Below are 25,329 nucleotides of genomic sequence, written 5' to 3' on the forward strand. Positions count from 1 at the left end.
TAAATGATTAGAGCCTTGGCCTTTGATATGGCTGCCAACAACCACATTTTCTATTCTGGGCACAATGCCATCAAGGGCCCCAGGCCACACCCTCCCTCACCTTAGTGAGACTCTGTATGCTGGTGCTGGCAGGCTTTATGCCGGCAAGGAGCAGATGGGAAAGGCATTCTTACCCTGGCTGGCCTGGCTGGCCCGCTGCTGCACTCTGGCAGACACCTTCAACCCGTCCCCATGTCACTCTTCTTGTCTTTGTGCCCTCCTTCTCTCTATTCCTCCCTATCCTGTCACACTGAGGGAGCTTCTGAGCTGGCCATGGTGGTACAGGGCCATGCCTGTCGTCCCAGCACTTCAGTGAGCACAGGAGGTCACACAAGTCCAAGGTCATGCCCAGCTGTGTGGCTGAGTTCCAGGCTAGCCTAGGTTACGGAGAACCTGTGCACTCCCTGCCAAAAAGAAAAGAACAGGAGAGAGACAGAGAGACAGACAGAGAGAGAGAGAGAGAGAGAGAGAGAGAGAGAGAGAGAGAGAGAGAGAGGGAGGAGAGAGAGAGAGAGAGAGAGAGAGAGAGAGGAGGAGGAGAGAGATGAGAGAGAGAGAGAGAGAGAGAGAGAGAGAGAGAGAGAGAGAGAGAGAGAGAGAGAGAGAGAGAGAGAATCTGCTGCACTGCTTTAGAACTTTGCCCTGACTCTGAACTTACTTCCTCCCGGCTGTGACAAGTTGTTTCACGTGTGAGGGATGCAAAAGTGAACAAGAGTTTTTGTTATGGTGACTGAAAGGCACCTGGGTAACAGGTCCTGAGTAACAAGGACCCCAGATTCCGTGGCAAAGTCCCTCTAGGGTACGTACCATCTGGAAATAGTCCCTAGAAGGGCGGACATCTGTGCTAATTTGAATGCTGTTGTGCAGGAATGCAGGTGAGCGAAAGGTAGTTTCCATTAGGTAGAAATGTTTTTTTCCACTTCCTGTTTCTTGGCTGCTTTGCAGTGTTCCTGTGTGAAACCACGGAGTTTCAGAAGCAGATGAAACTTATCAAAAGTCAAAAGTCGGCCCCAAGCTCTGTCAACCCCGCTAGGTTGCATGACGCCGATCATTTTCAAAGGGCAGGCATTTCTCGGCAAGCAGAAAAGCCTGCTCAAAAACCACCACTCACTGCCCTGAATCAGTCTCAATACTGAGCCTGAATGATTTCCCAATGGCGACTTGACCAAAATGGAAAAATATTTTTTCCGTAGCAGCTCCCCCGGTACTGACTGGTGTTTCCTTCTCTTCCGGTCCTTGGGAGGCAGCAAGGACAGACAGCGCTACTGCAGTCTGGGGTTTATCCTCAGCTCTGAGGAACAGAAGATGGGTGGGGTGTTGTGTTGCCGTGCAACCAAAGGCAACACAGCTGCAGACCTCTGCCAGCTGGGCCAGCCCATTCAAACCGCAGGGAGTTTCAAATGGCTGTGTCCCCTAGGGACTGGGCCTAGCTCAAACAAGGGAAAAGTTAGCATTCAACCAGCCTCGATGACGCAGAGGAAGCCAAGAGAAGGCTGTCAAGGTCTAGTCATCGTTGGTTCACAGAATGTTTGAGCAGGAAAAAACTGCCAAGATCAGCCAGCCAGGACCCAGCCCCTCTGCCCCCACCCCCCGCCGCCGCCACCCCACCCCCATGTTTCTTTTAAATGTTAAAACATTTATTCCCTAAAAAAAAAAAAAAATATTTGCTTTTTAAACAGCTATACGAAGTTTGTTCTTGCTGTTGTTTTGTTCTTTTTTTTCAAAGTTTATTTATTATATATACAGTGCTATCTGAATGTCCGCCTGCTTGCCAGAAGAGGGCATTAGATCACATTATAGATGGTTGTGAGTCACCATGTGGTTGCTGGGAATTGAACTCAGGACCTCTGGAACAGCAGTCAGTGCTCTTAACCACTGGGCCATCTCTCCAGCCCCTATACAAAGTTCTTAACTGTTTGTTTGTTTTGTTTTGTTTTTGTTTCTTGCAACAGAATATAATGGAATTTTACAACTATATAAGAAGTCACCTTTGCCTAAGAAACAGTATTTACTTATGCATATACCTATGTATACCTATACACACACCTATGCATACAACTAACAAAACTGTCTACCATCCAGCACGCTGTTGAAATGAGCCACCTCATATTACAGGATCTCCAAAGAGGAAGAGAAAGCTGCAGACACAGACACACACACACACACACACAACCTTCTGTGACTGAAAGCCACCGTATCACAGCCTATCGGCAGACAAGCCACGGTAATGGCCGAACACTGTTAACTACGGGAACAATCCTTTCAGTGATGACAAAACACTTAGCACTTCCATCCAGCATCCTTCAGCTCATCTATGCGAGGAGTCACGACCGTCTGCTGCTTCACGTTCACCCAGTGTTCACGGCTGAGGACGAGCCTTCCTGCTCCCAAAGAACTGCAGGGTAGCTCTGGAGCGAAGCAGAAAACAGATAAACGCCAGTGCCGGTGACAGACAGCGACTTCACTTCGGAGCACCATGAAGAGCGAGGAAGACCTAGGCACAGAGTCCAGCCTGTAGACTATGCGGTGACTTCCTTGTCTTTGCTATAATCAAAATCTGCAAACCCTCTGCCCCCCTTGCTCCCCACCCCGTGGCCGCCTCTGAATCCCCTTGAGGGGTAGCTAAGGTCCCTCCTGGGCCACTTATCATGTACCCTGCCACACGGAAGCCAAGGTAGCTCACGGCCACCATTTGGATAAAACAGGGCTCCGAGCACCTCAGCATTTAACTTCTCTTCAGCCCAGCTTGGTCTTCCCTTCTCTAGCATCAAACACTGTCAAAGAATCATTTCCTTTTGCCTCACCAGCAGTTGGGTCGGAGCGCATCTTCTTGGCCAGCACTCCCTTCGCTGTTTTAAGTACCGCCACCTTTACCTCCACCATTTACAAGCTGCTCAGTTTCTCACCTCTTAATTTAAGTGTATTATGAAATGCCCTGTTGATTGCATCCTTCTTAGATTGTGCATCTGCACTTTCAAAGCCAGAAGAGTCTTTCTCCAAGCTCACTGGACCATCTCTATGAATACCCAGTCTTCTTCCAGCACCTCGATGACCGCCCCCCTCCCCACGTCCTCCCCGCAGAGCAGAAGGAACACCTGGAACTGTGAGCCTCTTGCTCTAATCTCTTAGCCTGGGGAGTTTGAGCGCTTCAGTGTTCTCTCTCTCCTTCTTCCTTCCTCTCCCTCCCCCCTCTCTCCCTCCTTTGCCCACCCCACCCCAGGAATTCACTCTGTAGACCAGGGTGGAGGAATCCAGCTGCTACCTGATAAAGAAAGTCAGATACACGCTCCCAGTTCTCTCCTCAAATCACCATTAAGATGGCTCAGAGGTTAAGAGCACTGACTGCTCTTCCAAAGGTCATGAGTTCAATTCCCAGCAACCACAAGCTGGCTCACAACCATCTCTTCTGGCCTGCAGGCAGAATGCTATATACATAATAAATACATAAATCTTAAAAGAGAGAGAGAGAGAGAGAGAAAGAAAAAAAGAAAGAAAGAAAGAAATTGCTCCTCGCCAGGAACAGTGGCACACACCTATAGTCCTAAGCACTCCAGGAAGCAGAGGCAGGAGGATCTCTGTGAGTTCGAGGCCAGCCTGGTCTATAAAGAGAGTCCAGGAACTTGCTCCCCATCCCAGACCCATTTCTCTTCAACCACCGGCAACACTTCACCTCTCTTCCTGGGAAGGAACAAGTCAAGTCAGACTGGGATAAGTCAGGAATGCTGTGGCAGACGCTCTGCTCTCCCACATGGAGGAACTCTCAAGGGTGAGGGAGAATCTTTACAGAGCCTAATAAATATGCACAAAGCACTTAATTCCTGGCACAAAAACGAGCACGTGAATGCTGTCAGTTAATCCTTATTCTAGCTGTGGCTTACTAATCACGCCAGAGACGTCTCTGCCTGCACCACTGTGATTTCTCTAACTGTATCTGCCCTCTTTAGAGGTGCAACCCTGGGCATGTCGCTCAACTTCTCTAAGCCGAGATGTCCTCCTCCTTAAAACATGTAGAATAGCACTTACCCTAAATTAGGAAGATTACACGATCTTTTTATATAGGCTTGGCATGGTGCCTGGAACGCAGTAAATATGTATTGAAATAGTGACAATGGTAATAAAAAGAACTTGGGAGTCAAAGCAAGATAAATGCAAAAGAATGAGACAACTGATCCCGAGAGGTGTGCACAGGAAAGGATGGCTTCTGTCGTGCTTTAGGGTTACTGTTGCTGTGATGGAACACCACGACCCCCCTGGGGATGAATGGGTTTATTTGGCTCACATGTCCACATCACTGTTTTTTGAAGAAAGTCAGGACAGGAACACAAATAGGGCAGGAATCCGGAGGCAGGAGTTGATGCGGAGACCATGGAGGGGTACTGCTTACTGGCTTGTTCCACATGGCTTGCTCAGCCTGCTTTCTTATAGACCTGAGGACCACTAGCACAGGGGTGGCCCCACCCACAATGAGCTGGGCCCTCCCTCATCAAGCACTAATCAAGAAAACACCCTACAGGCTTGCCTGCAGGTGGATCTTTGGGAGGCATTTTCTTAACAGAGGCTGAGTCTAGCTTGTATCAAGTTGACATAAAACCAGCCAGCAGTTACCATTCTTTAGAATCAGGGTGATTGACACCTTTGGGTCTACACTCTAGATAGCTGGGGTGGGGGAGGGACGGTTGAGGGGGCTTCAATTTTGCCTTTGGGGGTGAGACTCTACTTGAAAGTACTGAACTCTATGGGCCTTTTTTTTATTATTACTTTCAATGAAATGAAGAGAAACAGCATGGTATTCACTTTGGGAAAATGGCAATGTAATGAAGCTTTCACTTTAAGAAAAAAAAAGGGGGTGGGGCTAGTAACTAAGTGATGTTTTCTGTGTTGACTGAAATAGCTGAGCCAGTCACAGTGTCTGAGATCCAGGAGAACAGACAGTGTGTGTGTGTGTGTGTGTGTGTGTGTGTGTGTGTGTGTGTGTGTGTGTGTGCTGTCGTTGATGCTTTATCTATGGCACACAAGGTGTCTGGCACACAGTGCTTTTTTTTTTTTTTTTTTTTTAAGTTTTTTGAGGCAGGGTTTCTCTGTGTAGCCCTGGCTGTCCTAGACTTTGTAGGCTGGCCTTGAACTCACAGAGATCCACCTGCCTCTGCCTCCCAAGTGCTGGGATTAAAGGTGTGGTGCCGCACACCCAGCATACATATTTCTTTTTATAAGATTCTTGAAGTTAGCAGAGCAGGTAGCTTTCTACACCACCATGAGGACAAAGCACTCAAGGCCACTTAGCCTCATTCATTCTGTAGACTGAATGAGGCCGGTCTAAAGAATACTGAGTCAAGGAATTTGTGTAGTCATGACCAGTTGTCCTTAACAAGGCAAAGAAAGAGGAAACAGATTGCTGAACAGCCATAACACACAGAACTGTAAGTTGCTGAATCCCCTGCGCTCCAAACAAACTCCTTAGGTTTTGTCTGAATATAATAGCTGAGATCTTCTTGCAAAGTAGGATAACCAAAAAGTGAAAGATGGCGGCTTTCTAGCAATCGAGTCAACTACAGAAACAGCCCACTTTGAAACAAGGATGGGTGGAGGATCCTGGCAGGGTTAATTAAATGTTCTCTTCTGTGCATGAAAGCTACAAGCACATTTTTATGCAATAGCAAGAAACCGGAAACAACACAATTGTCCAGCTGTAGAGGACAGCCACAATGGAATATTGTGAAGCTGAAAAAAGCAATGTCAAGTCACTTTGTGTTTTAATAACTATCCCTGAAATATATTGAGGCTTGCCTTTTGTCTCATGAATTTATTTTGCTGGAACAAAAGTTTGAACCCTGAATATACTAAGTGGTATCATGCGATGTTCCAATACGTCTCGAAAGATCAGGTTAAACATATCTGTCTTGTCAAGCATCTGTCTGTCTTTTCTACAGCCTGAAAACTACCCACACCCTCTCTTCTAGTGTTCTGGGACAGGGCAGCATTGTCTTCTGACATCTGCCACAGCAAGAGCCACCGGAAGGTCTCACTCCGTCTAATTGTAGCCTGGCACCTAGTGATTAAGCTTGGCTTCATAGCCTCTGAAAAACACCAGCAGCTTTTTCCAGACTCCATGTGTGAGTGAGGAGGTGCCTGTCCTTGAGTGCTGCCTCATTTTTCTTTAGTTGATGGACAGCTTTTAGGTTGTATTCTGCCTTTTTGGCTTTTGATCAACAGTGCTCACTGGACCTGGGATGTGGATGTTAACAATTGATTTCATTTCCTTTCAATATACACTCTACAGTGGGACTGCTAGGTCAAACTTTTTAATTCTATTTTCATTTTGGTTTTCCTTTTGGCTTTTTTGAGACAGGGTCTCGCTTTATAGCCCAGGATACCCTGAACTCCCTAGATAGCCCAGGCTGGCCTCAAACTCATGAACCTGCCACTTCCCCCTCCTGAGTGCTAAAATCACACATGTGCACAATACACTTAGTTTTCTGCAGAACTGCCATACTATTTCCATAAGAACTGTATTCATTTACACACCCATCAAGAGTGTGCACAGGGCTGTTTTCTTCACATCCTCCCCACTGCTTACTATCTTTTGTCATTTTGATGCATTGTTCTTATTGGCATGAAATGGTATTTTGCATTTCCCTGATAATTAATGATTGAGAAATATCATATGTGTTTATGTTGACGAGTGTGTGTGTAGCTATGGTCATTTACCATATTCTAGCCTTTTCTTTTCCTGGGACTTACATTTGTCTACCAGATCAATTGACAAGCTAGACAGGGATTAGCTTTCAGTTTCTCTCTGACTGCCTGTGGGGCTGAGAGGGCAATCTGGTCTTTTTGGGGGGCACTGCGGACTAGCTGTAAACAGAGAGCAGCCTCTGTCACCCAGCCTTCTGCACAGGTCTTGGACATCCCTGGAAAGTTTTCCTGAGAGTGGACTCTGTATCTTGGAACAAGCCACCATCAGAGCATCCTCTAGCCTTCTCTCTGTTCTCTCACTTTAGTCAATGCTCATGCGTTAGTTAGTTCAGTCACACTTTCCCTTCAAGCTCAAGTGCTGTCACTCACTGATCAGTTTCTAGTCCCAATGAGCCAAACTCCAGTAATGTCTATGCTGCAAGGTCTGTAGTGAGCCTTCCTACAAATGTATGCCAAAGGATTCCTTTTTGAAAATTTTATTTAATTTTAATTTATGTGCATTGGTGTCAGATCTTGGAGTTACAGACAGTTATTAGCTGCGGCGTGGGTGCTGGGAATCGAACCCAGGTCCTTTACAAGAGCAGGCAGTGCTATTAGCCACTGAGCCATCTCTCTAGCTCTTGGGTTACATTTATTTATAACTATATGTGTTTCCTTGTTTTGCCTGTATATGTATGTGCAGCACACACATGCGGGAGCCCTCAGAGGTCAGAGAGGTGGCAGATGCCCTGGAACTGGAGTTGCCGGTGCCTGTGAACCACTGTGTGGAGGCTGGGAGCCATCAAACCCAGGTCCTGTACACGCTCTTAGATCACTAGCCCAAAGTCACATTTGCAGCTAGCAGATAATTTCATAATTTCCAACCCCTGAGAAAGAAAGGCAATACTCCATGGCCAAGAGAGACAAACATTCTAGAGCTTGCTACTACATCGTGTCGTGACTTTCAAGCACTTACTATAGCTTCAAGGGTTTTGTCTTTAACCAATGGTTAGAGGTGGAAGTAACATTGTGGGAAAGGATGGTCTGGATTAGCTATGGGTTAGGCTCAGAAGCTGTGACCTCCGCCCTCCCCTTCCCTCCGCCCTTCCCCCCCGACAGATGCCAGACTTTACACCCTATGTTCTCTGTCTCGTTGCTTATGAATACTTTCTTGGCATGTACGAATCTTCTGCCTGTATGCATGTATGTACATCACTCACAATGCCTGGTGCTCTTGGGGTTGGAAAAGGGCACTGGGTCTCCTGGAGCTGGAGTTACAGAGGGTTCTGAGCTGCCATGTGCATGTTCTGGGAATTGAACTCAGGTCCTCTGGAAGAGCAGCCAGTGGTCTTAAGCACTGACCTATCACTCCAGTGCCAACACTATCCTAATTTTTGAGATTCTCATGCCTGCTTACCCTGTGTTTAAGTCATTTGCATCCCTCACTCTCCCCCTCCAGCTCCTTCCATGTCACCACAACCACCACATCCATGCTTGAATTCCTGACCTCGTCATCTATTAGTATGCACAGTGTGCATGCACGCGCCCACACACATAGGCACGCACACGCCACTGAGCCCCCTCAGTGTCACCCATACATACGTGTGTTGAACACTGACTTCTTAGGTTTGGACAACTGGTGGGGGCTTGTTCCTGAAGGAAGCTCACTCTCCTTCCTCCTCTCAGCAGTCACTGTCTGTGGCGGCTCGCCTAGGGGCAGAGCCTTAGGAACCTTCCCCACAGCGGTGCCTGCCAACATATCAACTGGTACAGACAGCCATACTGTTGAGGGCCCATATGTGCAGCCATTCCTGTCGTGTCCAGAAGAGACTCCCTCACCGCCATTCTCCCAGTCCTCTGCTTGTACAGTCTTCTCATTCTCTCTTCCTGAATGGTTCCTAAGTCTCCATAGGGGCGATGGTGTTGCGCCTGCTCCGTTTGGGGCTGGGCACTGGATGGTCACTTACCCTCTACATTTTGCCCATTTGCAGTTCTCTGTCATCGAGTCTGTCTACGGCACAAAGTAGCTGCTTTGATGAGCGGTGAGAGTGGCACTTACCTATTATAGGTGTAAGGGTAAGTATGCCGAAGGCAGTTGGGATCTCCATTAATTTATGAAGATGATAGCAGTAGGCCACTCTAGCCACTTTTATGGCTAGGTTTGCAGTGTCAGGTGCGCCTTCCTGCCTGTTGTGTGGTCCTGAAGCCCAATTAGAAAGCTGTTGGTGATCCCTAAGAAATTAGTGCCAATATGTCGTTGGTGGTTATCAGGGCACATACAGTTAGGGAATACTGTTAATAACCCTGCCCCCGCCCAAATATCCTTCTCTTAAGTCATGGACATGAAAAAACACATCTCCTTCATCCTTAGCAAATTGTGATGGTTAATCTTCACCATCAACTCGACTGGATTTGGAATCATCTAGGAGACACAGCTCTGGAAGTGTCTTTGAGGATGTTCCCAGGGAGTTTTAACCGCAGAGCAAAGCCATGACGAATGTGAGTGTGTCATCCTGTGAGTGGGGTCCCTGCCTGCGTGAAAAGAAGAGAAGAAGAATGCATGTGGAAACTTCAGCACTTCTTCCTTTCTGCCTGGATGTAAGGCCCCCCAGCTGTCTGGTCTCCCTTTCTTAGCATTAACGGACTACGATGGTTTGAATAAAAATGGGAGTGAACTTGGAGGTCTCAGAAGCTCAAGTCAGGCCCAGTCTCTCTCTCTCTCTCTCTCTCTCTCTCTCTTCCTGCTGCCTGCCAATCCAATGGAGAACTCTCAGCTCTTCCTCCAGCCTCATGTCTATCTGCATGCGGCCATGCTTCCCACCATGATGACAATGGACTGAACCTCTGAACTGTAAGGCAGCCCCAGTTAAATGCTTTCCTTTCTAAGAGTTGCCCTGGTCATGGTGTCCCTTCACAGCAATGGAAACCCCTAACTAAGGCATGGACCGTAGTCCTTCAAACCACTAACCAAAGTAAAAACAAACCATCTCTTCTTTATGTCATTGTCAGATATTTCATCACACTGCCGAGAAGACTAATTCACACAGCCCCTTGACAGAATATTGCAAATAGTTACAGAATTAATGTTCCTCAAGAACCCCACTTTAAAGGGTACATACAGCTGGCTTGTAGGAAATTTGACACCCAGATTGCCACACTGAGTGTTCAGTGGATCTTCATGTGCAAATGCCTTGCTCACTAGGGTCCTCTTAGGACCTTTGGCTGCCTGATATATCTACCTGGTGTTCCATCATTTCATCTGATTTTCTTGATTTAATAACAGGAGCTCAGCATATTTTGTCTTTATTTTTTTTTTAAAAATCTGTTAAGGGGGCTGGAGAGATGGCTCAGTGGTTAAGAGCACCGCCTGCTCTTCCAGAGGTCCTGAGTTCAATTCCCAGCAACCACATGGTAGCTCACAACCATCTATAGTGAGATCTGATGTTCTCTTCTGGCCTGCAGGTGTACATGAAGATAGAGCACTCACATATATTACATTAAATAAATAAATATTTAAAAAAAAAATCTGTTAAAACCAGATACTGTCTAATCCTAGTTATAGAACATGTCCTGAAATTATAAGCTGGAGAGATGGCTGGGTGGTTAAGAGAATTTGTTGCTCTTGCGTAGGACCCAGGTTTAGTTCCCAGTACCCGCATGGCTCACAGCCATCTGTAACTCCAGTTCACGCATGGCTCACAGCCATCTGTAACTCCAGTTCACGCATGGCTCACAGCCATCTGTAACTCCAATTCCTGGCGTTCCAATGTCCTCTTCTGACTTCCCTGGGCACCAGGTATACTATACATAGGGTGCAAAAATCTACATGGAGGAAAAATACTCATACAATTATGAAAATAAAACAAATAAATCTAAAAATTTTTATTAAGAAAGTTAATCTTGCTGGGCGTGGTGGCACACGCCTTTAAGCCCATAGGCAGGCAGATTGCTGTGAGTTCAAGGCCAGCCTGGTCTACAAAAGTGAGTTCAGGATAGCTAGGACTGCTGCACAGAGAAACCGAAGAAGAAGAAGAAGAAGAAGAAGAAGAAGAAGAAGAAGAAAGAAGAAGAGAAGAAAAGAAGAAGAAGAAGAAGAAAGAAGAAGAAGAAGAAGAAGAAGAAGAAGAAGAAGAAGAAGAAGAAGAAGAAGAAGAAGAAGAAGAAAAGAAAAGAAAAGAAAAGAAAGAAAAAGAAAGTTAATCTCAGCGCGCTTGGGAGGCAGAGGCAGGCAGATCTCTGAGTTCAAGGCCAGCCTGGTCCATAGAGCGAGTTCTAGAACAGCCAAGGCTACACAGAGAAATCCTGTGTGTGTGTGTGGGGGGGGTGTGACAAGTCTAGAAGCAATTTTGAAATGTCCTAAACTTGTTTGTGTTGATGGTTCTACAGTTCTGTGACTAAAGTAACTTAAGTGTTCATTTTAAATGTGCAGCTTGTATGAAATGTGAAGAGTATCTTCATAAAACTTCCCTTTTGTGTCAAGTAGCCTTAGGTTGGCCATGAATTAGATAGGTAGCCAAGAATGACCTTGAATTTCTGGTCCTCCTGCCTCTGGCTCCCATATGCTTGGATTGCAGGCATGTTCCGACCACTGCTGGGGCTATGCACTCTAGTCAAGCAGCAGTCTACCGTTTGAGCTACTTCCTGTGTGGGTGTGCAAGCATTTGTTATCATCTGTACATGACCACAAGCCGAGGCCAGGGGACGCCATCCGCTGTCTTGTCCTATCTTGATCCTTTGAAACAGACTCTTTCACTTAACCTGGAACTTGCTGTTTCAGATAGACTGGTAGCCAGCAAGCTTTAGTAATCCCCCTGCCTCAGCCTCTCCCAGCCCTGGGTTATAGCTGCCTGTGTGGCCATGCCGAGTTTTTCATGTGGTTCCGTGGATAGAACTCTGATCCTGGAGCTTGCTTACATATCAAGCATTCGAAGCCCCCTGAGCCATCTCCCCAGGGCTAACTTTGTTGTTTTAAAGGGCTGAGTCCGACAATAAACGTTTATAATCTTAGCACTTGGAAGGCTGAGGTAGGATTACAAGTTCCACGTCAACCTGGGCGGCACAGTGAGTTTGAGGTCCAACATCAAAACCCAATGTCAAAACAAACCAAAAGAACACTCCCTGCAGCACAGGGCGCAGGCCATTTTTCACTACCAAGGAGGAGTCTAGTCTCTTGTCCTGTCTACTTTTCCTGTATACATGATGTCTATTTTGGTCCTCTTCATGGTCTTGCTACAGTAAGTGAGCAACCATGAAGTCAGAAACCACGGTGAGGCCTTGGATACCACGCACCCTTGTTTTCAATCAACAATAAATATGACTAATGTCACCATGGCTCAATCCTACCACACACATGGACTCAGGAAGTCTGGGACACGCGCTGGAACCTGGCAGCCTCATGAGCTGGAGGGACACTGCTTGGCTGAGCTTGGATTGCAAGGCCGAGGTGTTGGTGGACATTGGAAAAAATATCTTCCCAGATGCTAGAGTGGAAAGTTACCGGGGAAGTAACTGGGGAAAAAGGAGTTCTCTAGTTCCCCTGAAGATAGAGACCAGCTGGGAGTTTGTGAAAACAGAAAGCCCAGTGTCCTCTAAATAACTTCCAGGCGAGGGCTCCTCTTATACAGGAGTTTACTGTCATTAATTTGTTGTCTATTTGAGACAGAATCTCATGTAGCCCAGCTTATCCCCCAAACTCATTATGCAGCCTGACTTCTGGTTCTACATCCTGAGTGTTAGAATGTCTGTGTCTGACTGGCACTGGGTGTGTGCTAGATCAGCTGGCTAGTGCTGAGCTTTATCCTCAACTCCTACACAAGCCCTTCAAAGGCAGAGGAGAGGGACCTAGAAGAGAGACCTGGGGCGAAGTCATTGCACCGGAGGCAAGAGGGGCCAAGAGCACAAAAACATGACACAATTCTCCCTGTCACTTAGGAATAGACAATGAAACTTGAGCAAATAAGCCAAGAGGTAGCTAATGACTTCTGCTTACCCCCACCTTCTGAAACTCTCATTCAGTTCAGTGATTTGCCAAGCCATAACTGCAAGGAAGTCTAGGGAAAAAAAAACTTTTTAAAATATTTATTTATTTATTTATTATGTATACAGTGCTCTGCCGGCACACCTGCATGCCAGAAGAGGGCATTAGATCACATTATAGATGGTTGTGAGCCACCACGTTGTTGCTGGGAATTGAACTCAGGACCTCTGGAAGAGCAGTCAGTGCTCTTAACCTCTGAGCCATCTCTCTCCAGCCCAAGACTAGGAAATTTCATTCTAAAATTTTCAGCCTCTGCAACACAGAAAGGTACCCTAGAAAGACATGGGAGTGGATGCTAAGTGTTGATCATTTCCAGTACAAGCAATGGTTGCAGTAGTCATCTTTGTTTGGGTTCAAGGGTAACATTGACTTGACTCTTTTCAGCTCTACCCCAAACCAAGGAGTCAACTAGCATACATTAACCTTTTGGCACAGTCCAGAGTTAAGAGCTTCATTAGATACAGGTTAGCAGTCAGCCCTAGCCCTAGCTACCTGTCCCTAACTCTGCATTAGCATCTCCACTCTGTGTCAACCCTCAGCCTGAAGAGTGTTTTTCCTAGACTTGCTAATGAGCTTTGCTTTTATGTCTGATGTTTTCTCCTAAGTCTTTAGCCTTTTAAATCCTCTCCAGGCCACCAAAGACCTAGAATAATGGTTTCCACACTTGAGCTGTCTCTCCTAATGCCCTGGTCATTCCTAATTTCCCTGTCTCTTCTTAGCATCCGGCATTTGCCTCTGTCCATCTTTCTACACTACTTTTGACAATTTGCTGAACAGTGTGCATACAATTACAACCATTGCTTGTACTAGAACTGGAGGGGCACACAGCACCCGTCCTCACCTCCTCCTTGGATGGACTCCGCAGATTGGCCCTTCCTTTCTCATTTTACAGATGAGCCGTAGAAGTTCTACCCACCACCGGAATCTGTTAGTTCCAGCATTTGAGCTCAGCTTTGTCCAGTTCCTGATCCCAGGTCCTTCCTTCATCCTTATGATCTGGTACCATGTTGTTACCAGTGCACAGAACAGAAACCTTAAAGCAGGTACCCATACAGCTATGGGCTATCCACATCAGACGCTGATCTTTGAGGCAAAGTTTCCTGCTACTACAGGGCCATTAGTTCCACCTAGGAGTTCTTTCTCTCTGCTAATGTCTGAGAGACTCCTCTCTCTCTCTCTCTCTCTCTCTCTCTCTCTCTCTCTCTCTCTCCCTTTTTAAATAAACTATTTTTTTATGTTGAAACATCCTACTAAATTTCTGGCAAATGCAAAATTGTGTAGGTTGTAGGAAAGAGATGTTATTTTTGGCAAGAATAGTCTAAGCCTGGCAATAAACTTCTGAAAACATAATTATAAAAGTGCTTTTTAACATCCTGTTTTTTTATTCTTTTGTTGATTTTTGAGCATTTCTTCCCAAGCAAGGAGTTATGCAATAAAAATTGAGAATTGCCAAAGTTTATTGTTGGTTTTATTTGGTTCCCTTTCCATGTTTCTGTGCACCGTGTGTGCTCTACATTTTAAACTCAGGAATAGTAATGGTTGTAAAGCACTCTGAGAGTGGCTGGAAACCACACAGGGCAAAATGATACATTCTGAAGAGCTCACGGAGGGTCACCAAGGTCCACACTCAGGGGGTAGCTAAACTTCTAGCTGAGGAATTCTGAGTCCCGGTAACTACTGGGTGTTTGCTCTTCTTCCTAGACAAAACATGTTTGAGATCTTTCTCTCTGAGCATCTTCAAAAACTGCCATGCCCCTTTCCTTGTGTGGAGAAAAAGTTAGGAGCATGGAGCCTAGATCCTGGCTCTGTGTCTCTATCTGGGTCATCTTGGACATGTTCTCTGCCTTCTCTGGCTCCTCCTTCTCTTAGCTGTAAAGTGAGGCTGACAAGCAGCTGCTCCCTAGGCTCACGGGAGGAGTAGATTAGTACATAACAGTGCTTCCTTACAGCTGACTGGCATGTCTCAAAGTCTTAAAGGTGCTACTAGTTCTTGTATGTTTCTGTGCTTTTTAAAAATTGGACCCTACAGCTGGGCGTGGTGGCTCACGCCTTTAATCCCAGCACTCGGGAGGCAGAGGCAGGCGGATCGCTGTGAGTTCGAGGCCAGCCTGGTCTACAAAGTGAGTCCAGGATGGCCAAGGCTACACAGAGAAATCCTGTCTCGAAACCCACCCCCCCAAATTGGACCTTACTATGTAACCCAAGGTAGCTTAAAATAATTAAAAAAAAAAAAGATTTATTTATTATGTGTACAGTGCTCTGCCTGCACTCCAGAAGAGGGCATCAGATCATATTATAGATGATTGTGAGGCAGCATGTGGTTGCTGGGAATTGAACTCAGGACCTTTGGAAGAGCAGCCAGGACTCTTAACCTCTGAGCCATCTCTCCAGCCCAAATAAATTTTTTTATTATTATGTAATTCTTAAAATTTCATGTGTGTGGGTATATGTCTGTGCACCACGTTTGTGCCTGGTGCCTGAGGAAGCCAGAAGACAGTGTGAGTTTCCCTGGAGCTGGAGCTAACAGAGGATTGTGGGTCACCTTGAGAGTGCCGAGAATCTAATCCTGGTCCTCCAGCACCACTCTTAACAGTTGAGCCTTTCTCCAGGTTTTACCTTCACATTCTTGATTCGCTTGCCTCAACTTCAGGAATGCTAGGATTACATGCACGAAACATCATATCTGGCTCTTAAAAATTGCTTTTTATTGTGATAGTGATTTCGTCTTGTGGCATATAAATGAGATGGTGAGCATTTTTATGGATTCTAGACTGGTATTGTTAGACCTGAAGGGGAAACCATTTCCATGACTGTCTGATTAAAGCAAGCCATGGCCTGGAGAGATGGCTCAGAGGTTAAGAGCACCGTCTGCTTTTCTAGAGGTCCTGAGTTTAATTCCCAACAACCACATGGTGGCTCAGAACCATCTATAATGAGATCTGGAGCCCTCTTCTGGCCTGCAGGTGTACATGCAGGCAGAATGCTGTATACATAATAAATTTTTTAAAAAAGCAAGCCATATTTAGAAGTGCACAGAGGACTGCCCGGACAACTACCTCCTGCTAAGTCAGGGTTCCAGAGAGCATCCCCTCACTGGCTCTTGAGGCCCCTTTTACAGGGAAGGGTTAGGGTTGATAGAAAACAGTCCTTGAGAAATTGGCTGTTAGCACCTGAACAGAAGAGTGGGGAGGGATGGGGACTCAAGGCTCAAGGCTGCTGTGGGATGGGTAAATATGACAGTAACACCTGGGCAAAAGAGTGGGGAACTCAGGGCTCAAGGCTGCCTGTGGGATAGACAAATGTGACAGCATTACCTGGACAGAAGAGTTGGGGACTCAGGGCCCAAGGCTGCCTGTGAGGTAGAAAAGTGCAAGAACACATCACATGGAAGGGAACCCATCACAAGTGCTCCAGAGTTCAGCAAGACAAAGGGGTGGATACACATCGCGGGGTCACCAGTTCAGCATAGGTTGAAAAATATGGTTTGCATGATATAGTATGCTTATGAAACAGAAATTATTCTTATAAGGTATGGAAACTTAACAACAATGTATAATGTGGCTCCTGTTTTGGTTTCATAGTATATGGACTCAGAAGGTCCTAGTTTTTGTTGTTGTTGTTGTTGTTGTTTGTTTTTTGTTTTTGCCAGAGAGCAGTAGTAACAGCAATTTGTCCCCCAACAATCTTTTCCTTATAAACAATATTTGCTTTCATTTCAGTTAGGCCTTCTTTGCTGCTCCAGGTCGAAGATCAAAGCTCAGAGGCAGAGGCCATTTTTTTTAAAAGAACTGAGCATGCCTGTAAGATATATGAATGAAAAGAAATAAAAAGGAAGGGATATAACTGCTCCTAGGAATGTTGGAGGAGAAAGTTTATTGTGAGCATAGGCTGGGCGTGGTGGCACATGTCTATAATCCTAGCACTTGGGAAGGAGAGGCAGGTGGGTTGCTGTGAGTTCGAGGCCAGCTTGGTCTACAGAGTGAGTCCAGGACAGCCAAGGTTACCCAGAGAAACCCTGTCTCGAAAAGAACAAAAACAAAACAAAACAAAAAGGTGAGCATAGCCAGAGGCAGGGACTCTGGAGAGTGCAGAGTGGATATCATCAGGCTGAGCTGGGCCATGTGGGAAGAGGGGGAGGAGAAGGGAGCAAGGAAAACAAGGTGTGGCAGCCAAGAGGGCAAAGGTACGAAAGGGTAGGAAACCAAAATGGCAGGGTTATACAGAGAAGAGCCTCTGGGGCGGGGGGCAGTCCAACCTCTGGGTTGGAGATCTTAAGGGGCAGCTGCCTCCATTTTTCTTTTTAGTTAAACAACAATCGTGTCCTTCACTAGAGGTTGACTTGGTTTTTGATTTGTTCTTCCTCAATTATCTTGTGAATTACACATTGTAAATTGTTTCTGTTATTCCGAGAATTGATCGACCATAAAATGCTTCATTGGTATGTTAGCTGTCTGACTATAAACCTGTAACAGGTACCTTTTCCCGTGATCATAAAAATAACTACAGAATGCCACTTCTGTAATTACTTGACCACTTGGTGTAAAAGGGCCCTCTTGCTTCTGGTCTAGGCTGCTTCATTCTCCAGCCAAGGGAGAATGTGAATTTGGCCTGGCCATAAATAAAACTTTTACCTTGCAACATCTCTGTGTTAGCTCCTGGTTTTTCCAACATTGTAACAGAGAGTTCAGTTGTAGAGGGCAGGGTATACAAGCCATATCTTGTAGCAGGTAGAAACTGAGGTCTTCTGAGAGGACCTAGGGCCAGGTCCACTTTGATGGTAAATAGCCACCTCAGTCATTTGTCCTGGGTTTGAAGCTTAACAATATCTATACTGGGCAAGCCTGTGAGAGATTCTTTACACCGGGATGAGAAAGGAGGAGACACCTTAAGTGTGGACAACACCATTCCATGGTCTGGAGTCCTGAACAGCAAGCATTCATCTCCCTCTGCTCTGCTTGTGGATGCAATGTAAGTAGCTGCCTCAAAGGTTCTACAACCAAGCCTCACCTGCTCATGATAAACTATACCCTAGAACCACAAGCAAAAAAAAACAAAAACAAAAAACCAAAAAAATCTTCATTCTTATTTTTTAAGGCTTTTTATTAATTCTTTGTGAATGTCACATCATTCACCCCAGCCCCACTCCTCTCCCCGATGCTTTGTGCCTGTCTTCTACTCTTGAAACCTCCTCTACCAAAACATAAAATAAAATAAAAATGAAAAACCCAAACCAAACTAAACCAACCAAACAAAAACAATCTTGTCATGGAAGCTGCAGTTTGTCACAGTGTGTCTCACAGTATACCCTTTGTCCACATGTCTTTACCTGCAAATGTTCGTTGCAGTGAGTCATTGGTCTGGTTTGAGGCCTCTGGCTTCTGCAACTATCAATACTGGATTCTCACCAGGACTCTTCTTGGATACCCTGTTGTTGCCCTGTGTCATGGAGATCCTGCAGCATTGGATCTGCAGAACTGGCCCCTCACACACTCCAGCAGCTCACAGATGGGGTAGATGTTGGGGTGGGCAAACCCAAAGCCCTGCATGAGAGCCTGGGTAGTAGGTGAGTTGGCCAGCCCATCAGCTCTCCCTTACCCACACCACTAAGGCCAGCTCTCTGTACTGCCCTGGATAACTCATCCAATGCCACAGCCAGCAAGGGGCAGGGACAGATCCCCTACTCTTGTGCCCTTGAAGCCAGCTCACCCACACGCATGCCACCAGGGCGAACTCTACTGTGTTGCAGCCAGTGAGGGACTGGACCAGCTCTCCAGCTCTCATACCCTTGGGATTGGCTCACCAGTGCCTTTGCCACTGAAGCCAGCTCTCCCACCTACTACAGGTGTTGAGAGGGGAGATCTCTTCCTCTCCCATGCCACCTCATGGTATATGAATGACAGAGCCAGCTCTCCCACACTCATGGCCTTGGGGCCTGCTTACCCAAACTCCTACGTCCAGGGCCAGCTCTATTGTGTTGCCCAGGCAAGGTGCAAGCCTTGGTGTCCCAAATGCTGCAGATAAACCCTCTATTAAGTTTTTTTTTTTTTTTATCATCTATTTCATGATAAAATAGGAGAAGTTACTAATAAGATAGCTATGCCATTAATTCTTTGTAAAAGAAAACAATTTATGTCTCTAGTTTTAGTTCTCAGCACTGAAATAGAAGCCTTTCTTCCAGAACCTCATGAGTTAGGGCTTCTGATGATGCTAAGGAAACGTGTACTTACCTCAGAGGTCTGACAAAATGACAGTACTAAACAGTAACATTTGTTGGCAATTCCGTTGCCCTGGTTACTTTTCGTTGTCTACTTGATGCACCCTAAAGTGGCCTGGAAAGAGAGAACCTTGACTGCAGATTCCCCTCAACCACATTAGCCCCTGGCAGTGCCTGTGAGAGATTGGTTGGTGATAGGTGTGAGAGGACCATGCCCATTGTGGGTACCATCGCCAGGCTGGTAGGCCTGGGCTGCGTAAGAAAGCTGAGTGAGCATGAGTCGGTGAGAGAGCCAGGAAGTTATAGTCTTCCGTGGTTCCTGCCAACAGGTTCCTGCCCTGATTTTCCTCAAGGACGGATTATGACCTGGAATTGTAAGGAAAATAAAACCATTTCTCCAAGCTGCTTGCCCCCCCATACCCCAACCCCCATGTTTAGTTACAGGTAAAGAAAAGTAACTAAGACAATAGTGAAACCAGTTGGAGTTGAACTGTAAGAGGCAGAGATAACAGACTCTTTTCTAATGGACGGTAGACAAAGCCACTGTCCAAACCCAAAGCCTGCTGGGCAGCAGCATGGCTAAGATTGTCCCAGCCCTGAGGGGAACACACGTCCACTGTGCTGCATATTCGAATGCTACAGAAGGAGCCACTGGCCTGGTGGCTAGGGACACTTACTCTGCATCAGGAAGCCCAGGAACAAGTCCCCTGTCCTTGTGTTTGGGTGAGCTGGAGAACCTGAGCGGCTTCAGTTTCCCCATGCATTGTAGGCATAATTAAAGGGACTTAAGTACATCCAGTACCCAAAACAGTTCTTAACAAAGCTCTTAATTAGCATTAATTACTGCCATCATCAACATTTTAACAACACCAGCTGATGAGAAGAGGGCGGATCCAGAATCAGGTGATGGATTACTGCAAGGAGACTTACCTGGCAGGATGGACTGGCTTTGGGAAAGGTCTGGCTGGGGCAATTATAGGCTCCTCAGAGAACAAACCAAGCAGCAGGAATGGTTGGGAGAGTCTGGGTGGTATACAAACACCTTAAAGAGGTCCTTGGGCACTTGAGTTACTCCAAGCAGAGTCCCAGCCAGGTGAGGGATGCCGGAAGACAGATGAACAGTAAGACACGTCTCTAGCAAAACACAAAACAGGATAACTTTATCCCAGACAAAGGCCAAGGTTTCACTCCTGAGAAGGAGGCAAACTGAGGCAGGAGACAATCTGATGAGCTAGGTTCCCACAGGGGGAAAGGTCAGCTAAAAGGGAAAAAAAGCTGTGACGAGGGAGAGCTGGCAGGCTCTCAAAGCTCGCCTGTAAATCAGGGACTAATTACAAGCTTGGTAGGGTTGAGCCTGTTCCGTCCTTGCCAGAACACAGCTCCCAACAGTGTGATAATCTGGTCAGGACATGGCAGTCTGCAGCAGACAGGAACATGGAGGCCATTTCTCAACAGTAACAAGGGCCTGAACTTGGAAGAAAAAGACGTTTCTTATCTCCCTAGGATGTACAAGTGCTCTGTTCTTGGAAAAGAGAGCGCCTAGGTTTATAGCAGCTGTCTCCTTGGTTTTATAACAATGGCGGAAGCAAAACAAAATGGAAACGTTGGAGTGTGAGAGTAAACAAAACCCCTTGGCCTGCAGATTTTGTGAAATTCCCCAAATAGTTTACCAAATATGAGAAACTCTGAGCGCTATGGTTTTTGTTTTGTTTTGTTTTAATTTAGAAGCAACTCTGAATACTTGAGCCTATTAGAAATTGCATTAGCAGCAGCCTGGAAGTTTGCACATTGCATTCCGGGGCGGCTTCTTTTTCTATGTATTTGTTTTGGAGGCATGAACTACTCCTATGGAGGAAAAGTAACCTCAGATAGACTGAAATTTTTCTTTATTTTCAAGATTTTTCTGTTTATGAAAAAAGATTTTGGTTTGTTTTAAAACCTTTTTAGGCTATAGCTTAAAAAGTATCTAACCTAAAATAAACATTAGTTCACAGTTTTGACCTGTGCCTTTTTTGTTTTCTGTTTGTTTGTTTGTTTGTTTGTTTGTTTGTTTGTTTTTTGACTGTCCTGGACTCACTTTGCAGACCAGGCTGGCCTCGAACTCACAGTCTGCCTCTGCCTCCCAAGTGCTGGGATTAAAGGCATGTGCCACCAGCCCCTGGCACCTGTGCCTTTTAAAAACCGTACTGGACCTTTTGGGTTATGTTATCTATTTAAGCCACCTGACTTAAAAATGTGTGCTGTGAGAATTTAGCTACAACTCAACTTTGAAATGCGTTTCCCTAGATTAATGGAAAGGAGGACGTGACTGCTCCTATGTACGGTTGAGGAGAAGGGTTTTAGTGTAGATTTGAGGGAAAGAGCAGCCAGAGGCATTTAGAAGGATCCAGACAGAACCCGGCACTGAGAAGAGAAAGAGGGGCGGAGTGAGGGAGGAAGAGAAGAGAGAGGAGAGAGGGCCAATAGACAAAAAGAGGAGCCAAAGACCAAGGGAGTGCACGCCTGAACTGGTATGTTTATACAAGGAAGAAAAGTTGGGCAAAGGAAGCAGAAGGCCAGGCCCTGGGCAGGAGAGGTTAGGGTAGGGGGCGGGGTGAGAAGGGCTGGGAGCCACAGGTGCGGACTGAGACTACCGGGTTCCTTTGGGACCTGACATCGAGGAAAGCAGTTGCGTCGCTCTTTTGCTTCAGTAGTTAGCAGCAGCAGTCACTACTTATTTTTCTTTTTCGAGTATGAAATGCTTCATCCAGGGCTATAGAGTGAGATCCTATCTCAACAACCAAACAAAAAGAAACCTTCGAAGCAGTTTCTGACTTGGAAAATGGGAGATGCTGGCACTGCTGGATGGGGTAAAATCTCTTGGGTGCAGATGACAGCTCTGTTTCTGTTCAGTGTTCATAGTCACTGTCTAAAGATTTCAGGATAATCAATTGTACTTCTGATAATATAACTACATCTGGAATATAATTCTGTTTTCAGCTTCCTCCTGCACGAAAAGAGTTTGATCTTAGACATTAGATCTGAGAAGATGATTTGGGGACAAAGGGTTAAGATTACTCTTTTGAGGATTTATCAAAGCCTGTTTCAAAGACACTGTACCATCAGGCTCTGGTTGTTGGGGGGAGTGATAGCAATGTAAGCCTACATGTGCTATATAAATAAGTAAGTAGAATTATGCTTTTATACAGATTTAATTTCATTACTTACTAATGGATCACAAAATGTTCTCAATGTTTATTTTGGCTTCAAGTTGCTTTTCTATCACCATGACCTTTTTAGATTTAACTGGCCCAAAACCAGCTAGAAAAGATTCTATGCTAGCTCTAATATATTGGCAACTTAAAGCCTTGTTAAACATCTTAAACAAGATGTGGCACCGGTACTTTAACTGTCTTTGCCTTCAGAAATTATCACTGCAAACAGATTCCAGTTGGGTTCTGTCAGAAATAATACTAGTTAGGAAATAAATATTGGTAGGTCTATTCTTTGATTTTAAGTTCTACTTGCAAATTTTTTTTTTTTTTTTTTTAATGAGAAAGAAATGCTTTCCAATTGTACTTAAATATTGGGAGAGTAAGTCCAGGGATGGTTGTACATGCCTGTAATCCCAAAACTTAGGAGGTTGGGTGGAGACAGCTTGGCTGCAATGCAAATTCAGGGCCAGTCTGGGTTGGATGAGGGAAACTGTCACATAAAATCAGAAAGTAGAAACATTCAGCTGGGTGTGGTGGTGCATGCCTTTAATGCCAACACTCAAGAGGTGGAGAGATCTCTGTGAGTTCCAGGCCAGCTAGGCATATTCAGTGAGATGCTCAACAAAACCACCACCAAGACACCTTTGTCGCTCTCTGCTTCCTAGATGTGGAGAAGATGTGAGCAGCTGCCTCCTGCTTCTGCCATTCCTGTGAGGGGACTGCACTTCCTGCACGTTAGGCCACAGATCCTTTCTTTAAAGGGATTTAAAGGCTTTTGTTGGCTATTTTTTCACAGCAACAAGTCAAGCACCTAGTACAAGAAACACTGGTACAGAGAAATGTGATTGGATTGTTGGTTGATAAGCCGCACCACATGGGTGATAGGCCCTTGTAACTGCTTTGCAGGAGGAGCACATTAGAGTTTGCAACTTTGAGCCAGAAAAGCCCTTGACTGCTGCAAGCAGAACTCAGTGGGACAGAGGACCCCCATCAAAAGTTGAGAATGCAAATTCACTTGAGAGACCCTGAATTGAGAATGCTGCTGCCCTGCTCTAGGAAAACAACTACCTAATGAAACGTTTTCTCAGGAAGAGCACAAAGGCTACTGTAAACTGTGATAAAAAAAAAAAAAAAAGGGCTAGGTTCTACCTATAGCTGACTAGTGTCACCCAAATAGTAGTGGTTCTGTAGCTATGAAAAATGAAATACCAGCTGGTTGTGGTAACGCACACCTATAATCCCAGCACTCGGGAAGCAAAGGCAGGCAGATCACTGGGAGTTCAAGGCCAGTCTGGTCTAGAACGTGAGTCCAGGACAGCCAAGACTATACTGAGAAACCCTGTCTTTTTTTTTCCATCTTTTTTAAAAAATTAATTTATTCATATTACACCTCAATGGTTATCCCATCTCTTGTATCCTCCCATTCCTCCCTCCCTCCCATTTTCCCCTTACTCCCCTCCCCTATGACTGTGACTGAGGGGACTTCCTCCCCCTTTAAGAAACCCTGTCTTGAAAAAGCCAAATAAATAAATAAAAAGGAGAAAACAGAAAAAGAAAGAGGCTGAGTGTGCTGCACTTGGAGGGCGGGGCTCCTTATGCTCTTCGGTGCCCAGATGAGTCCATCACAGACTCCAGACACTAGACATGTTGCTGCAAGACTTGGTGTTTCCCCTGCAGGCTTTTAGTCTTCCTTTGGTTCCAGTATTCCTTGCCATACCTCAGTTCTTCTACTTTGAAATGGAACATTTATTCTGTGCCATTGTATATTGGAAGAATGTAACTTGATGAGGGCCTTGAGTGTCAGAAGAGATTTTGGATTTTTAAAAATGCCGTGGTGCATATGTGGGAGTCAGAGGACAACCTGTAGGAGCCGGTTCTCTTCTGCCACAGCTCCAAAGGGATCAGACTCAGACTTGCACAACATGGTGCTGCTACCCTTGAGCCATCTCCTAGGCCCAAGACTTTGAACTTAAATTGTGTTGACCAGTGTGATGACCTTGGAGTTGGACTGAGTTCATTTTTGCATTCTGAGATGGCCAAAGCTTAGGGGGCTGAAAGCTACTGCCTACAAGTAGTGTGTCTGAGTGTTGGCAAAGGATGGGATTATGCTTGTAATGCCCACTTTACAAGGTCTAGAATCCCCGGAGAGGGGCCTCTGCGCATGCTTGTGGTGACTCTCTAGATTATGTTCATCCAGGGGAAAGATCTGCCCTAAAGCTGGGCAGTGCCAGGCTAGGCTCCCTGGATGACGAAAAATAGAAAGGGGGCCAAGTCTGGTACCCAACAGTTTTAATCCCAGCACTTGGGAGGCAAAAGCAGGCAGATGCATATATTTGAGGCTAGCCTGGTCTACATGGCAAGCTTCAAAGTAGCCAGGGTTACACATTGAGGCTCTATTTCTCAAAAACATATTTTAAGGAGGAATGATTTAAACAAATGTAGATCGACTTCTACTATCAATTAAAAAAAAAAAAAAAAAAAAAAAGACAAGGTCTAGGGGCTGAAGAGATGGCTCAGCAGCTCCTCTTCCGGAGGACCAGTGATCCATTCCCAGCACTCAGTGGCTTACAGCCCTCTATAATTCCAGTTCCAGGGGAAATGGCATCCTCTTCTGGCCTTCATGGGCACTGCATATACATGGTGTACAGAATATGCAGAATAAACACCCCCCCCACACACAAAAGTTTTAACAGTTTTACTTATTTATGTATATATGTGTGATATGCTCATATTAGTGTCTGTGCCCATAGACATCCGGGGCCAGAGCTAACCGATCTCTCAGTTGGAGTGTGTGTGGCTGTGAGCCGATGGATGTAGCTGCTAGGAACCAAACTTGGATTTCTACAAAAGCAGTGGGAGCTCTCAGACGCTGAACCATCTCTTCAGTCCCATAAAAACACACGCAAACTATTTCCAAAGCAGTGATAAAAATGTACCACAAAGCAAGTTTATTGCTGTTTTAATCTTGGACTTCCGTGATCTATTTAGTAAACAGAATATATATACATTATGAAGAAGACAATTCTAAATTCTATGAGTATACTGAATGCTCTTCTGTATGTACATAACAGTTATGAAGTACTATTTTGGGTACCTCAAATCTGAGAAACCTCTAGGGCATAGAATTGTACCATAGATGGAAAACAAAACAAAACAAAATAAAAAACCAAACT

Source organism: Acomys russatus, chromosome 10, assembly GCF_903995435.1.
Source record: "Acomys russatus chromosome 10, mAcoRus1.1, whole genome shotgun sequence".
In the NCBI taxonomy this organism is placed as follows: Eukaryota; Metazoa; Chordata; class Mammalia; order Rodentia; family Muridae; genus Acomys; species Acomys russatus.